The sequence below is a fragment of the Quercus lobata genome, chromosome 6 (assembly GCF_001633185.2).
Source record: "Quercus lobata isolate SW786 chromosome 6, ValleyOak3.0 Primary Assembly, whole genome shotgun sequence".
In the NCBI taxonomy this organism is placed as follows: Eukaryota; Viridiplantae; Streptophyta; class Magnoliopsida; order Fagales; family Fagaceae; genus Quercus; species Quercus lobata.
The window spans coordinates 13553626-13568871 of NC_044909.1; positions in this window are offsets into that span (position 1 = coordinate 13553626).

Below are 15246 nucleotides of genomic sequence, written 5' to 3' on the forward strand. Positions count from 1 at the left end.
TTTGAAATCACCTTCAGCCGGTTTTTAAACAACAAAACAAGTGTTCTCAATGGCAATTGGGTAATTATCTTGAAAATGGTAAGGGCCCACCTAGACAGGTATGTCTCATCTCTTCTTCTCACAATTATCCCAAAGTCTTTGCACGCCGAATCCCAAAGTCCACCTGGTCAGCTTTTTTTTTAAATCAAACACAAATACCAAACACATATTTCTGTTTTTTGAACACTGAAATATGTTATTTAAACTATGATACCAAACACATTTAAAAAAAAAAAAAACATTAAAAACACGTATTTCAACAACACTTTTTAAAACCACAATTTTCACATCATTTTAAACAACAATTTTTGAAATCCATAACCAAATGGGCTCTAAGTCTTTAGCGACGTGACTCATGTGTGCTTATGTATTTAAAGTGAGGTGTGTGTGTGTGTGTGTGCGAGTCCCTTTTTTCTTAATTTTATTTTAAAAGTCTCCACCAACCATTGGTTTTGTATTAGGTATGATTGGTCACCTAAATGTCTAATTTATTTTAAGTTACCTAATTAACTAAATCAAAATTTAAAGGTTCGTTAATTAAGGTAAACCAAAAGTCTCTGAACCAAAGATCTTGGACTTGGAAGTTTGGTTACGTGTCAGGAAAGTGTTGAGCACCTCACAACGCCTATCCAAAAATAGTACATCATTTTAATTTATTTCAGACATTAACTCTTTATGAAGAAATAGAATACTTGGCATTTTGATTTTTTTTTTTAAGGTTTTTGCAAACAATATACATACATACACACGCACACACATATATATACACATGAGTAAATATTTATGTATAACTATTATGTGAGTAGTAACTCCAACAAAATATGCACAATCAAAACATGTAAGATATTTACTCCAAAAAAAAAAAAAATATGTAAGATATATACATAAGTACCATGTGAAAAAGCATACAAGAATACTATACAATAATATGTGAGTATCTATTTATTATATAGCTAGCACGTGAATACTAAAAACTATACAAAAACAAACACAACATAATGAAAAGAGAGGGTTGGAAGAATAACACCTTGTTGTCATCCACCATTTTCTCTCTCTCTCTCTCTCTCTCTCTCTCTCTCTCTTTTTTTATTTTTTATTTTTATTTTTTTTTATCCATGCAAAAAGATGACAAAAAGAAACTAATTAGTGCCAAGAATTGTTAGGAACAATGTAAGCTTACAGGGTGTTCAAGGACTCAAGGGAATGAGTCTTGAACACTAATCCATGTCGAAGGAGAAATTGATGCCTCTATCTAAGATATTGGGAAACCAAGCTGAAACTCGACTATGGGCTCTTGAGATGATACCTAAAGGCTTTCGATGTGATGACAAAGCCTATCAAAGCAAGAAACAAAGGCTGCACATGACAAAATAGCAACAAAAGCTCAATGAAAAACACGTTACAGCACTTAATTAGTACATTAATGGTCCTGGTCCGATAGTTCAAATCAATCCTCTAGTGGTACAGTATTATCTCCAGCAGTAGGGTAATTTCAAGTTAATAAATGTGTTTACATGGTAAAAATCATATTTTTTTTCCTTATTATTATTAAGTCAACATGAGGGAGAATTTCCATAGTTTCCAAAACATTATGGCATTCATCATAATAATAAATAAGGATTAAAGGCTCCATAGTTACAAATAAAAGATGGAAAATAGGATGGAATGAAGGGAGAGAAAAATCCCCAGCTCAGTGCAGCAAGTATTAAACTAAGATTTTGGTGAGTATGTGTGCATAAGGCATGAATTAGGTGAATGTTGGCTATTTTGAGTGAGTGAGATAGGATTGATATTGAGATTGAAGCTTTTTGTGAGCAATGGGTTGTTTGTGACTAGTTGGAGGACATTTTTAAGCTATGATTGTGTAAAGGGGGGAGAAGAATATCTGGGATTAGATGAGTGTAGGCTAAAGATGATGAATGGAGAGCTTACGGAGAGCTAAACCACTAGCAAAAATGGCAAACGAACCCTAAAGTCTTAGAGGGGGTGGCTGTCCCTTTGTGGGCTGAGGTGCTTATGCTTTTTATAATAGAGTTTAGAGAAGCATTAATTAACAAGTATCCAAAAAAACATAGGTCTTCTTCAGGGGAGCAGGTTAGCTGAATTAATAACCTGGATTTAGCCTAAAAATTGAAGATTTGCTTTTGGAATTATTTTTCTTCTTTGGGCAAGATAGTATAGTAATCTTGCATTAAATGCTAAGATTGCTGAGATTGTGTTCAGCCAATGGGATTAGGCAATTATTAAGGAAGAATCCTAGTACTGCAACTGAGATTTGGACCCTAGGAAGTAGGATTCAACACCCTAAGCCAGGTGTCAAAGTTTAGGCCCACTTTAGAGAGTTCCGCTGAAGATCCTTTTATGCCCTCCAAACCATATGTTCCCAATTTTTTTCCCTTTAGGATTCATGGGCTTGGCACATGAATCATGTCTTGAACGTGTTTTAACATTTATAGCATCAATTTGTTGAAGTTTGTATAATTTGGTTTCAGCTCCCCTTTCGTTGGAGGTGCAGTCTTGAGGAAGATGATGGAGTTCCTTCATCCTTTTGACTTCAACTGATATGATAGCCCTTGGGCACTGTTCACGTCAGGTAGAGGGTAGCAGAAAACTAATAGGACAGCCCTTAGTCCATTCTTAAAGGGTTGGTTCTCTTGTATGAGTCCCTAGTTGTTTTTTTTTTTTTTTTTAGGATTGAACAAGGGCTGTTTGCCCACTCTCCTTTGCCTCCTGCTGGTGCTTTTTGCTTGGGCTTGCTTACATGGGTTGGGTTGTATGCACATGTTGCCATGGGTTTTCATTCCTCGTGGACTTTTATTAGTAAATATTTTTGGTTTTTTCATAAATACTTGCAATGGGCCTTTGGGCAATTAGTTGTAATGTTTGAAACAATATGATAAGTTTCAAAATACTTTTGTAAATAATATTTGCTTTGATGAATTCCATGTTGCAATAATGTTCATGGTTTCTAATAATCGTATCATAACTTAAATGATGATTTTGTGGGTTTGATTGTTTACCATGAGTGTCGAAGGCATATATTATGGATGTTGCGATGCAAATGATGTCCATGTATTTCATGGGTTTATAATATGAGAACATCATTTTCAAGATAACTCCCAATGAGTTTTTTTATAAGACGATTGCCATGGTTTTTGCCATGGTAATATTTTACCATGATATTTTTTCTTTGTCAAGTATTGATAATCTTGGGCTCTTTTTTGACAAAATAGCGCCAATGAAAATTTGGCTTTGATATTGCCAATGAGAATTGGGTTTTGATGTTGCCAATAAGAATTGAACTTTGATTTTGCCAATGAGAATTGGGTTTTGATATTGCCAATGAGAATTGGGCTTTTGATATTGTAAATGTGAATTGAGCTTTGATTTTGCCAATGAGAATTGGGCTTTTGGATAGATAAATTTCCATGAGTTTAAATCATAGGTTTTGATTATGGACTTGCCATGAACTTGAATCATAGGCTTTTCAAATATTGCCAAGCATAAGTATTCTTGGGCTTTAAATAAAATATGATGTGTGTATTTGAAAATAAATAGGTGGTACTTAAATAAAATTAGGTGTAAAAAAAAGTACCCTAACAATCCACAAACTACAACTATTCTAAGAAAAAGCTTGAGAATAAAAGTTACAATAATATTAACTTTAATATTCTAGTAAAGCACTCTTTTCTTAGAAAAGATTTTACTGTGAGATTTTGAGGGAAAAAAAAACATTTTTTTTACGTGGTAAAAGTGTTTTATGAGAACAATTTCTTTTTGAAACCATGTATTTTTTGAAGGATGCTTTTTTTTTTAAAAAAAAAAACGTTCTTAGAAAAAAAAAAAATTTTGACATATTTAAGAAGTACCTTTGAATTTTTTTTTGAAATGAAGCCTTTTTGAAAGCACTTTGGAAAAACATTTTTGAAAACATTTGACAACATTCGTTTTCTTATTTTTATTTTTGTAAGTTTTGGCCTACCTTTTTTTTTTTTTTTTAAGAAAACAGATTTTTTTTTTTTTTAAAAAAAAAGCAATTTTCAGAAAAAACAGATTTATATTCCCTTAAAAAAAACAGTTTTATATAAAAATATAAAAATATAAAACAATTTTGGGAAAAAAAACAGATTTTTAATTTTCAGAACAGTTTTTCAGAAAAGATTTTTTTTTTTTTGAAAGCAGTTTTTTTATTTTTTTATTATTTTTTTTAGATTCTTATAAAAACAGCCCTTTTATGAAAATAGATTTTATAAAAAAATTTTAAAATATATATTTTTTTATAAAAGTTTCGGGTTTCCCCCTAAAAAAGGATTTTTTTTTTATTTGAAAAAACTTTCTTTCTTCTTAAAAAAAAAAAAGAAAAAAAGAAAAAGAGGAAAAAGCATTTTTAAAAAAGGTTTTGTTTTGAAAAACTTTTAAGAAGAACAAAAGAAGAACATTTTTTTTTTAAAGACCTTCCTTTAAAAAAAAAAAAAAAAGATTTCATTTTTAAACAAAGAGGTGGGAAATTTTTTTAGAAAAAGCATTTTCTTAGAATAGTATGTAGGGGAAATGTTTTACCCAAGCATATTTATTTTACGGCACATTATTAATGAGAAAAATAAAGGAACAACAAAAATAAAGTGCAGAAAAATAAATTGCATGGAAAATAAAGAGCTTGAAATTTAAATGACATAAAAGCAAAGACTTGAAATTTAAATGACATAAAAGTAAAGAACTTGGAATTTAAATGACATAAAAGTAAAGACCTGAAATTTAAATGACATAAAAGTAAAGAACCACCGTGCACCCTTGGTGCGGCGGTTATTCCACAAGTATAAATTGTTTATGGGGTGTGGGGGGTAAGGGCCGGGATTCAAGTCTCCATGAGGGAGCTTCACACACATATACACTTAAATTGAATTAGAGTAAAAATTTTATTTTGTATTAAAAAAAAAGAGCTTGGAATATTGTAAAGATTGATTAAATGTTTTTTCTCTCTCTTAAATAGATTTTAATCTCTTTCAAGCCTTGTGGATTCTTCAACATGAAGAAATGAGAGTTCTAAACCATCACCATTCTTATAAGGCATACTAATATTGTGCTCTAATGGAGGTTTAAAAACCATTTAAGAGAGATAGTATAAAATCTTTTTTTAGGTATTTAGATATAATATACATGCGTGCGCACACACACATAAGTGCAATGAAATAAAAAGGAAGAAGGGATGTGCAAGGAATTAAATGGGATGACATAAAATAAAAGGGATGGGGATTGCTTAAAAGTAAATGGGATGACATAAAATTAAAAGGCAACAATAATAAAATCCCTAAATGCATAGGTGGGATGAGATTTCTTCCCCCTAAGGGTACTTCCCATGCCTAGCCTAGGAGATGGTCCAATACCTATCTAGGGATACGAACACAATAATATAAATCAAAAACAATAATATGAACATTGAAATAAAGAGATGGATATATACATAATATGTACAAGAGCCTAGTAAAAATAAAGCAACTATGAACAACAAGCAAAATAAAAGAAATGATTTTATATATATATATATATATATATATGGAATTGATGATTACAATATAGTAAAAGGGGTGGGATGGGTTTAGTTATTAAGAAACTAACCCATCCTAGAAGCCTTACCCACAAAGATTACAACAAAGAAAAAAGGATGAGGCTTTTTTATGTAGGGTTTCCTAGAGAGAGAGAGAGAGAGAGAGAGAGATTTTTTTTTTTTCTAAAGCTATTTTTTCAAAATTTTCTCACTTTTTTTTTCCAGATTTTCCTCACTAATTCTCTATTTTTCCACACTTTTTCTCCTATTTTCCCATATTTTCTTCTTCTTATTCTTTCACAAAAATTTGGGGGGGGGGGGGGTATTTACACTAGTGCTAGCCTCCTCTTTTTGCCATGTCATTAGCCCTTTTTGTCTTTTTCTGATTTCTAGCCTGATTGTCATGTGGCTATTTAGAGGCCTTTCTGAGTTCCGTTTTCTTCAAATTTTATATACACAGAAAGCTCTGGATGACCAGCTTCCAAAGGTCCTGGCCTCATTTAATTTGGAGCTACGTTCGTCGAGATATCGCGCTCGAAAGGAAGGTGACGCAAAGCTGAAAAATTCATATCTTCCAATTCGGAGCAAATATCATCGAGCCCTTTAGGTGAAAATTAACTAAGATCTTGTTTTTCAAGATGGTTTAGCCCAATCATTCCAGTTCTTGCCCAATCAATACAATTTATTGCACGAAGTTGGGTAAAAAACTGCTAGTTTTCTTGAAAATAACAGTGAAGATTTCATTAGGGCTTCAATATTTTTGTGATATCTCATTCGTTTTAATTTCGATTTTGGCCCGTAAACTATCGTTTCGAAGGGAAAGACATGCCCTACAAGACGGCCTAGAATTCAACAAAATCCAACGGTTGGATCAAAATGTCAACTTTTTTACCATACCTGATTAGGGGTTTGGTCATATTTGCTGTAGAATGGATTTTTCAAATGTTGTGATTTTTTTATACAACGTTCAAACAAGTTGTTATGATTTTGCACTTCTTTTTTTTTTTTTTGGGTCTTTGTCTTGACACGTGAATCAGTGCTAGACAAAATACGGTATCGACAACATTAACCAAAAAATAAACATTTGCAATATAATTGTAAGCTTTTGTTAATGAACGTCTTAAAGGCAATGATTAAAGTACATTTACTGTCCATTTGGGAATTGCTTATTTCCAGTAATTTATTTGCATAGTGTTTATAAAAAGATACAATTTTTTGTAACTTTTATTTAAATGTGTTGCAAAAATGTAATAACTAGTTTATTTCAAAAAAAAAAAGTTTGATTATTCATAAAAAAATCTAAAACAAAATGCTAAAAGCTAAGGTTAGGTTTGGTAACAGTTAAAGAGAAGGGGAGAAAGAACATTATTGTAAGCTTTCAAAGGTGTTACTAAAAAAATTAATAAGACCATTAACTCTTTATGTAATAATTTATTATTGTCATCAAAATTTGGGGATAATTAAATAATAATGTATTTGCATAGGTTTTATTTGATATCTATTTAACTAATAAATGTTTATGCAAAAAAAAAAAAAAAAAATCCTCTCTAGCGAATAACTAAAAAAATGTGATGAACATTCCTCTAAAAAAAAAAGAACATTATATCTGTAGGGTCACGATTCGTGGTGGACCGTAACAGTGTCGGGTTCGCATGTAAAACGGCCCTAACAATATCATTTGTAGAGTGTGGGTTTGAAAGGCTAGGCCTTGATCGATAGGCGGTGGGTTTTTCAGGGGGTTCATACAAGGTTAAATGATCGTCACCCCTAGAGTACTTCTCATGGAGGTGGGCTGGGAGGCTCTCGTTTCTTGGCCATTTTTTCCCAGCCCCTTCCCAAGATTACTTAGTTTTCCTTTTATACTCGCCTGTATCCATTTATCCTTCATCCACGTGTAGGGTCAATCTTTCCAAGGATACTTGTCCCATCAGTCTATCCCCCAAAGTCATTGGGGGTGGTTGTAAAAGCCAAAGAATGCGGCCCTGTCGGGTTCAGAACATTAAATGATAATAACAGCAGCTTTCCCCGGATATTTTAGATCTTTTTTCCGAGTTTCAGTTTTATACCATTTTTACCCTTCTTTACGAGGGGGAACTTTGGGTCTGCCGAGGACTAAACTACCCTCGGCGGTACCCAAAGTCTATTTTGTTGAACTTGGGCCATAATCCTCCTCGGCTTGGCCCATAAATCATTTACGCCCTACAATATCATTTTGAGATTTCTTTATATATATATATGTGTGTGTGTGTGTGTGTGTGTGTGGGGCGGGCAAAAAGTAAGTAAGGATTATGTTTGGTACAAACTTGCTACTCTTGCTCACACAATTAATTTTTAAGAGGTGGGATGCTCAATCAACCTTAAATGCCCTTAATAAGATGAAAAGATTAAAGTGGAAATGTTTGAATTAATTCCAAGTGTAGACAATAAAAAAATAATAAAAAAGTTACTGTTTACGCGCAGGTTATTGTTTATAAGCCTAAATGCATTGTTCATGTCTCATGAACAGCGCAAGAGGTGCTGAAAAAAAAAAAAAAAACATTTTTATCCAAACATATACTTAAAATGCTTGTATCAAGGGTCCTCGAGTTTAGTCTGAGATAGAAATTACAAGTAGTTTTTCAATTTCAAGGAGTCCATCCTCCGATCCAAGAGCTTCTTGGCTTTATATAATCAGCCAAGATGTATTTGAACCTTACATTTGGAAGGTCAGGATGGATTTCTTTGATACTTGTCCCGTCAGGGCCATACTAAAAGGCTTCTACACTGAGGTATGAGCTGAGTGGACACTGTTCATAAGTCATTTTCCTCATTAATGCGGTCAGCTAAGTGGTTGCAGTGCGTTAAATGCTTTATCCATCCTTTTTCCTTTCTTCCTTGCTTGGCGACAAATTTTTCTCTTTGCCCTCGGTTTGCACCCAACAACCGTTAGCCTTGGTTCTTGGTTCCCTGAGGGCATGTTGGCATCCTCGGAGTTCTTGTCCATTGTAGTCTTTCTGCACTTGCATAAGGTCACTTGTATTTTTCTGAGGACATTTTGCTGGTGCCTTTTGGGGTTCGTTTCCTCGACGTTGTCCTTAATCCCTTTGTTTGTATTCACGGATCCTCACCTCCCCACAATATATATACATAACCGAAGTTTTTGACTTTTTATTGACATCTCTAGAGCTTGCCATATCATTATAATTTTTTTTAAACAAAAATTTTAATTTTTTTAATTAACAATATCAACTTAACAATGAGTGAAACTCTATCTCTCTAACAAGTCTAACTTAAACTTAAACTCAAATGTTGATAATTTATCTCCAAATTTGCGATGTTAATTATGAACACTATAAAAGCTGTGCAAACCTCAATATATTTTTTTTAAAGCTGAGTAGAGGTATGAACTCTTCTTCTGTTATTTTCTTCTCCTCTACTTTGTTAAAAAAAAAAAAATATATATATATATATATATGTAGGGACGCAAGTCGGAATATATATTGGGCCTTGGGCCTTGTCCGAGGAGGAACAATGGTTCGAGAATAGATCAACAACAAGAAAGACGTAATACTTCGAACTTCATGAACAAATTATGATTGTAGTGGCTGGGAAAGGTTATCCGAGGAGGAATATCCCTTCGGCTAAATGCAACGAAGATCAAGATGTGCCTTCTATCATCCAGGGTGACGTTCCAGGAGGTTCTATTGATAAAGACATGCACTATGATCATAAAGGAAGGATGAGAGCTAGGAAGTATCTAAGGAAATGTTGCTGCCACCGCATTAAATGCTCTGCAGCTAACTTTCTGATTGCATTAATGTGGAGAAGACCCTTGAACAGTGCTGTCTTGGTTACCCCAACTCACAGAGGGCCTGAGAGGGTGTCCAATGAGACAAGCACTCAAGTAGTGGCTTAGATGATCAACAAGTGGAGGGCCAAGATCGTCCAAAAGGAACTATATAATGTAAGAGACCCTTCATGGAGAGGAGATCAAGAAATCAAGAGAAAAATACTGTAGCAATCTGGAACAAAATTTGTAATCAAACTTGTGAGAAATATATAAGAACTAATCTTCTCGGGATTGTGCCGAGGATGATTTTTTTTAGTTTAAATCAATCTATCTCCCTGTTCTTGTCATTTGAGCCCACTTTACTTGTTGTCCAACTCATTTTTGTCCAGTTTTCCAACACACTCTCTACAAATTCATTATTTTGGGTTTTTTGGACTAAGGTCCATCCATCTTTTGAGCTAGGAACTCGAATATGGTCCTTACAATATATATATTTTATGGTTTTTCATGTATTTTTTAAATTTCATACATGAACCACCAAACCCTACGCTTGTGACTATATATGATTTTTTTTTCATCGTTTAAAATTTAGATCCGTTAAAATTTAAAACTTATTACTTTATGGGTTCGTGTACTTTTTGTTTTTTCTTATATTTCCCTTTTGAATAGCATATATTTTTTAAATTGTTTCAATAACTTATTCTTTAATTATATATCTTTTTTGGCATTTTGAAAGTTTTAACAACTGAATTTGTGTTAGTTTTTGCAATATTTGAACATGTTTAGCTGATTTTAATGACTATACCATATCTTATTCTTTTGAAAGTAATTAATTTTTTTTAAAAAAATATTTCTCTATTGTGTAATCATATACATTTTGTTTTGTTTCAAAAATTTATAGTAAGTAAATCTTATAATTCTTTAATATTTTTTGGCATTTCAAAAGTTTTAAAATTTGAATTATTCTTTTGATGGTGACACATCTTTCTCTTATATTTTTCCGTTGTGTAGTCACACACACACACACACACACATATATATTTTATCTATAATTTGTATGCTCTAAATCTTTTGATTCATTTCAATAATTATAGCCATGGATTATTCTTTTGAATGTATAACATATTTCTCTTATATTTCTTTATTGTTTAGTTATATATATTTTGTTTTATTTTAATAATTTCTAAGTAGTGAATCATCTGATTCTTTAATATTTTTTGGTCTTTCAGAAGTTTTAATATTTGAATTTTTAAGTTATTTTTTTGCAATATCTGAAACTGTCTGACAATTTTTTTGTAAGCCATTGCACGTTCAAGCAATGACTTCTTCATTAAATTCCAACACAAATTGAAGTCAACAAGAACAAATCATGCAATGGTATAGTTTGTTAATCAATGTAAGATTTTATAAAATTATTTTAATCTACCTCACAAATAGATACGTAGGTTCCTGTGCATAGCACGGATTATCGACTAGTTAATTAATATATCGCTCATGACCTTTTATATATATATATTTTTGAAAGAGACCTTTTATATTTTATATTGATCTCAAGTACATTATATGCTCTAGTGCATATGCATATCTATATGTAAATTTTTTCCCTTCGAAATTTAATCCTAACTCCGAGTGTGCAGATCCATACACTGAATGTAACTCTTTTATGTGTCAAATGATAATCTTTTTTAAAAGAGTTTATGCTAGTAATTTAAGATACCACTCCATGAAAATTAACACTCTCCACAATCTACATGCACACAACCTCAATGGAATAGGGACACGTTATAATATACGGACCGGATCACACTTGCGGGTCCAAGACTTGAATCATTCAAGTCTGGTTCAAGTTGTGCACTTCGCAAAAATGCTTTGTTGCGACATGGATAGTCCTAACGCACTTAGATATGCCACATGCCATGCGTACTACAGGTTCAAGTGAGCCGGGTCAATAATCACATGCGTGAGAATCTTTTTTTATTATTAAAAAAAAAAATAAAAAAAAAAAGCTAATGGGGCTTGTTTATATGGTCCAGATCGTGTAAGGTCCCCACGCAAGTCACATGTAGCCCAACCTAAGAAGTCCATCCAAATCTTTAGCCCATTTCGTGGAAATTTCTTGCCGAGCAAGTCAGTCAACGTATTAGTTTCTACTTTCTAATCCTCTATTCACTCTTAGCCATTTGCAAGCTCTCCATGAACTCCCTAGGTTGGCAAATAAAATTTCAGCTATTGGCTGATCTTATCCTATCTTCTCAACGAAAGGAGTGGAACTGCAAAACGTGTCTTGGAAGTCATTTCAAAGGTAAAAGTTTGTGCACAAGCTAGCCATGAGTGCATTATAGACTTCCATGCTTCACTAGTCTCTTTTACTAAGTTTTATATATCTGCGAATTGCCAGGTATGCCAGGCGAGTGCACCAAATGGGTCTAACGTGATCTTATTTTAATTTGTGGAAGTTATTCAAACACATTTCCATAAGTGTTCTTCAGATATTTTATGTGCCTAAAGCAATAATATTCATAATAGGGATTAGTGACGTCAACAGGAGGAAACAGGACAATTTGCAAGCATAATTTATAATTTTCCCTCCCACACTCACCATACATACACTACCGCATGAATTAAAATTGTATTTAAAAATATAATATCAAAATGGAGTGTGCAATAGCGAATATGTAATAAAATTTTATGTTTCCAAATTCTACTGTTTGTCCTTATTCACTATTACTATTTATTACTACAGGGCCGTCAGGCTAAAAAAGAAATGAAAAAAAAAAAAAATAGGATTGCCAACTCTTCAATTTTCCATGGCCTAGTGGCACTAGTGCAATATAATATATATTCATGGTAGTGACTAGTGAGAGAGGAAGGATATTAGGTGATGCGGGAGATGCAAGAAAATTATTATTTAATATTATTTATGTTTGCAAGTCAATTGTATTTTTATGTTTTAGGTCATATTAGTTTATTGGGCCATTAATATTTTAATTTGGAAGCAGGGTTATTTTCGTAATAAGGCAATTAGGGTTTCCTAGCCAATTAGAATTAGGGTTTAGCAATCTTTATAAGCAACCTATTATACTCCTTAAGGAGATAGTTGATATTTTGATGAATGAAAAAATGACCGTTTGGTCTTTCTTTGGCCTGGTGTTGACTCTAGTTCTACCTTAGGTGCTGACTCCTAGTGGTTTCCCCGCTTGGTGTTGACTCCAAATAAGGCCTAGGTGCTGACTCAATTTTGTTCAATTTTGTTTTGGTTGTCGTGCGTGATTAGGATAACACATTAACACGCAATGCAAACATATTTTGAGTGAACCAGGTTGTCAAAACAGACGCAGAGAACTTATTCCAGTTATCTATGCTCACAAGATCTACCATATTAAAATTTTCATGCACTTGCCACTAGGTTGTTAATTTGTTCTATTTTTTATTTTACTTTATAAGATCTACTTGAAGGAAAGCATGACACAACATGCATCCATGTGGGCTCTGTGACACAGAGACGAAACTAATTTGCATATAGTCTGATGCATCACGAGCATTTGAGCCTCCACATTCATGGACGATGAGACGATCACGTTTAATGGTACTAAGCATTTTTTTTCCTGGTTTATACTCTTAATGGAGAAGACAACAAACCATGTTTTGCATATTCTTATTAAGCACAAGTTTTTTTTTTTGGGAACATTAAGCACAAGTTTTCACCCCAAAATCAAACAAGTATTAGGGCAAATTAGAAATCGTCACCTTCTTATTTAATTTGGATGAAACTCGACAAAGTATTTTGCACAAGATTGCAAGCCTTTGGTGGAAAGAATAACAATTAGCTAAGATCAATTTTTGTATTGTTAACATATGTCCTCTCATTTGCTGGTAGGTTACAACTTTTTCAGTCGGTTAATTTATATTTTCACTTATGTAATAACCATGGGCGTTGGGCCTGGTCCTAGCTGATGGCATCATTTGCGTAAGATGATCTAATCAATTCTATAACACAAAAATTGTAGGTCATCTCATCTCACAATAATGCATCAAATTTCCACATATATCCCCCTTTAAATATGTCAAAATTTCACTGGGCAAATAACAAAAATAATTCAGAATCTTTGTTAGATTAGATGAATTAAGCTCTTAATGCGAATCTTGAAAATATATAGTCCATTCTCTTTTATGTCCATTGGTAACCATACATGTGGAACCACTTTTGAGCTCCTTCTTTTTTGTTGTGTTTGCATCATGAATACCATTCTTGAGGTATATATTGCAGTAAACTAGAGCAATCATTACACCATATGCAACAAAAAAGGTCTTGAAGAAATGGGATTCGGGATCAATAAAATAAGACCACCAAATTGCTCCGGGTGATGGTTTCCCAGCCACAAAATTTATGCTGTGTCCTTTTTAAGCTTGAATAATGTTTTCTAAGTACAAGTTAAGGGTATCAATTGTCAAATGCAAACATTATATAGTACTCCAAATTATCATTTAATATTTTTCTCACCCGTGACATGCAGAAAAACCAACCCGTGAATTCCCAGCTGACACGTGGCGCCACTCCATTATCCCCTTTAGAAGAAGCATCTAGAGATGGCCATCTTCAAAATTCAGCAAAATCAACTTATCGCAGCATGTGAATTTTGCTGTTGGAACTCTGATAAGACAACCTCAACCTAACTTCTCTCTCTCTCTCTCTCTCTCATAAGTCATAAGGCATGATAGGACCCTACATCTCGATTAGTTTATTTCACTTGAAATGGTTCATTTCAAGATTACGATTTTCTTGAATGTAAAGCATACGAACTATTTAAGTGATATGATATTTGTAATATTTAATCTAAATCATGAAATGAATTATTTTAAACAAATGATTTTTTTTTTTTCTTTTTACATTCACTATACTACACAATATTCATGATTGGTGTGCTAAAAATTTGAAATATATGTCCTCATTTCAAAATATGAAAAGAAAATGTTGACATTTAAAAAAGAGAAGTGTTACATTTAAAATACTTTCACAACAAAACCCGATTCAAAGTAACTTCAGTTATAAGTCAAATTAAAATTAGTAACAATTTATCCATGAACGGAGCTATGCTTGGCATTCCCCCCTTCCCCCCAAATTTTTTATTTTATTTAAAATACTAGTATATATTTATGTACTAACTTTAGCAATTTGATTCAATAAAACTACACTTAATCCCCCATTAACAATATCATTGATCCTTTTAAAGGCCATAAAAAAGTTATAGATCTAAAATCTAGAACAAAATTAATAAGCCCAAAAAAATTAGTCCAACAATAAAAATGACAAATAGCAAAGCTAAAAATGATTAAGCTCAATCAACTAATTTTACCCAAAACAAACAACCTAATCTTTTAAAAGATTTTAACAAAATAATTTTTTCATTACCCAGTAGTAGATGTATGCATCAAAGACACAAACATAAACACACACAAAAAAAAAAAAAAAAAAAAGAAGCAGCAAACACACGTCAAATTCCATTTCTATAAATAATTGCATTGTAATATATTAAGAAAAAATATTTTTGTATTTTTGTCTTTGTTGACGGTTTGTTAATATTAAATAGATATCATTTTTAATTTTTTTTAGAGGAAAAATGATGCTTATTTAGTGTTTCATAATGATTTTTTTTTATACTTTTATCCCTAACTTTAAATCTTGACTTACCCTTAAACTTATCATCTAAATTTTGATGTGAAAATGTGTACGTAACATTCTATTTAAAAAACTGTCTTTCAAACAAAGAGAACCTATTTTTTTTTGATGCTGCGGACACGGGACCCTCTCAGGTGGACCCATTAGCGCAATAAACCAATAAGAGAGATGGTGTGGGGAGAGCATGAAGCTTAATCCGATGTGTCATATCAGAAA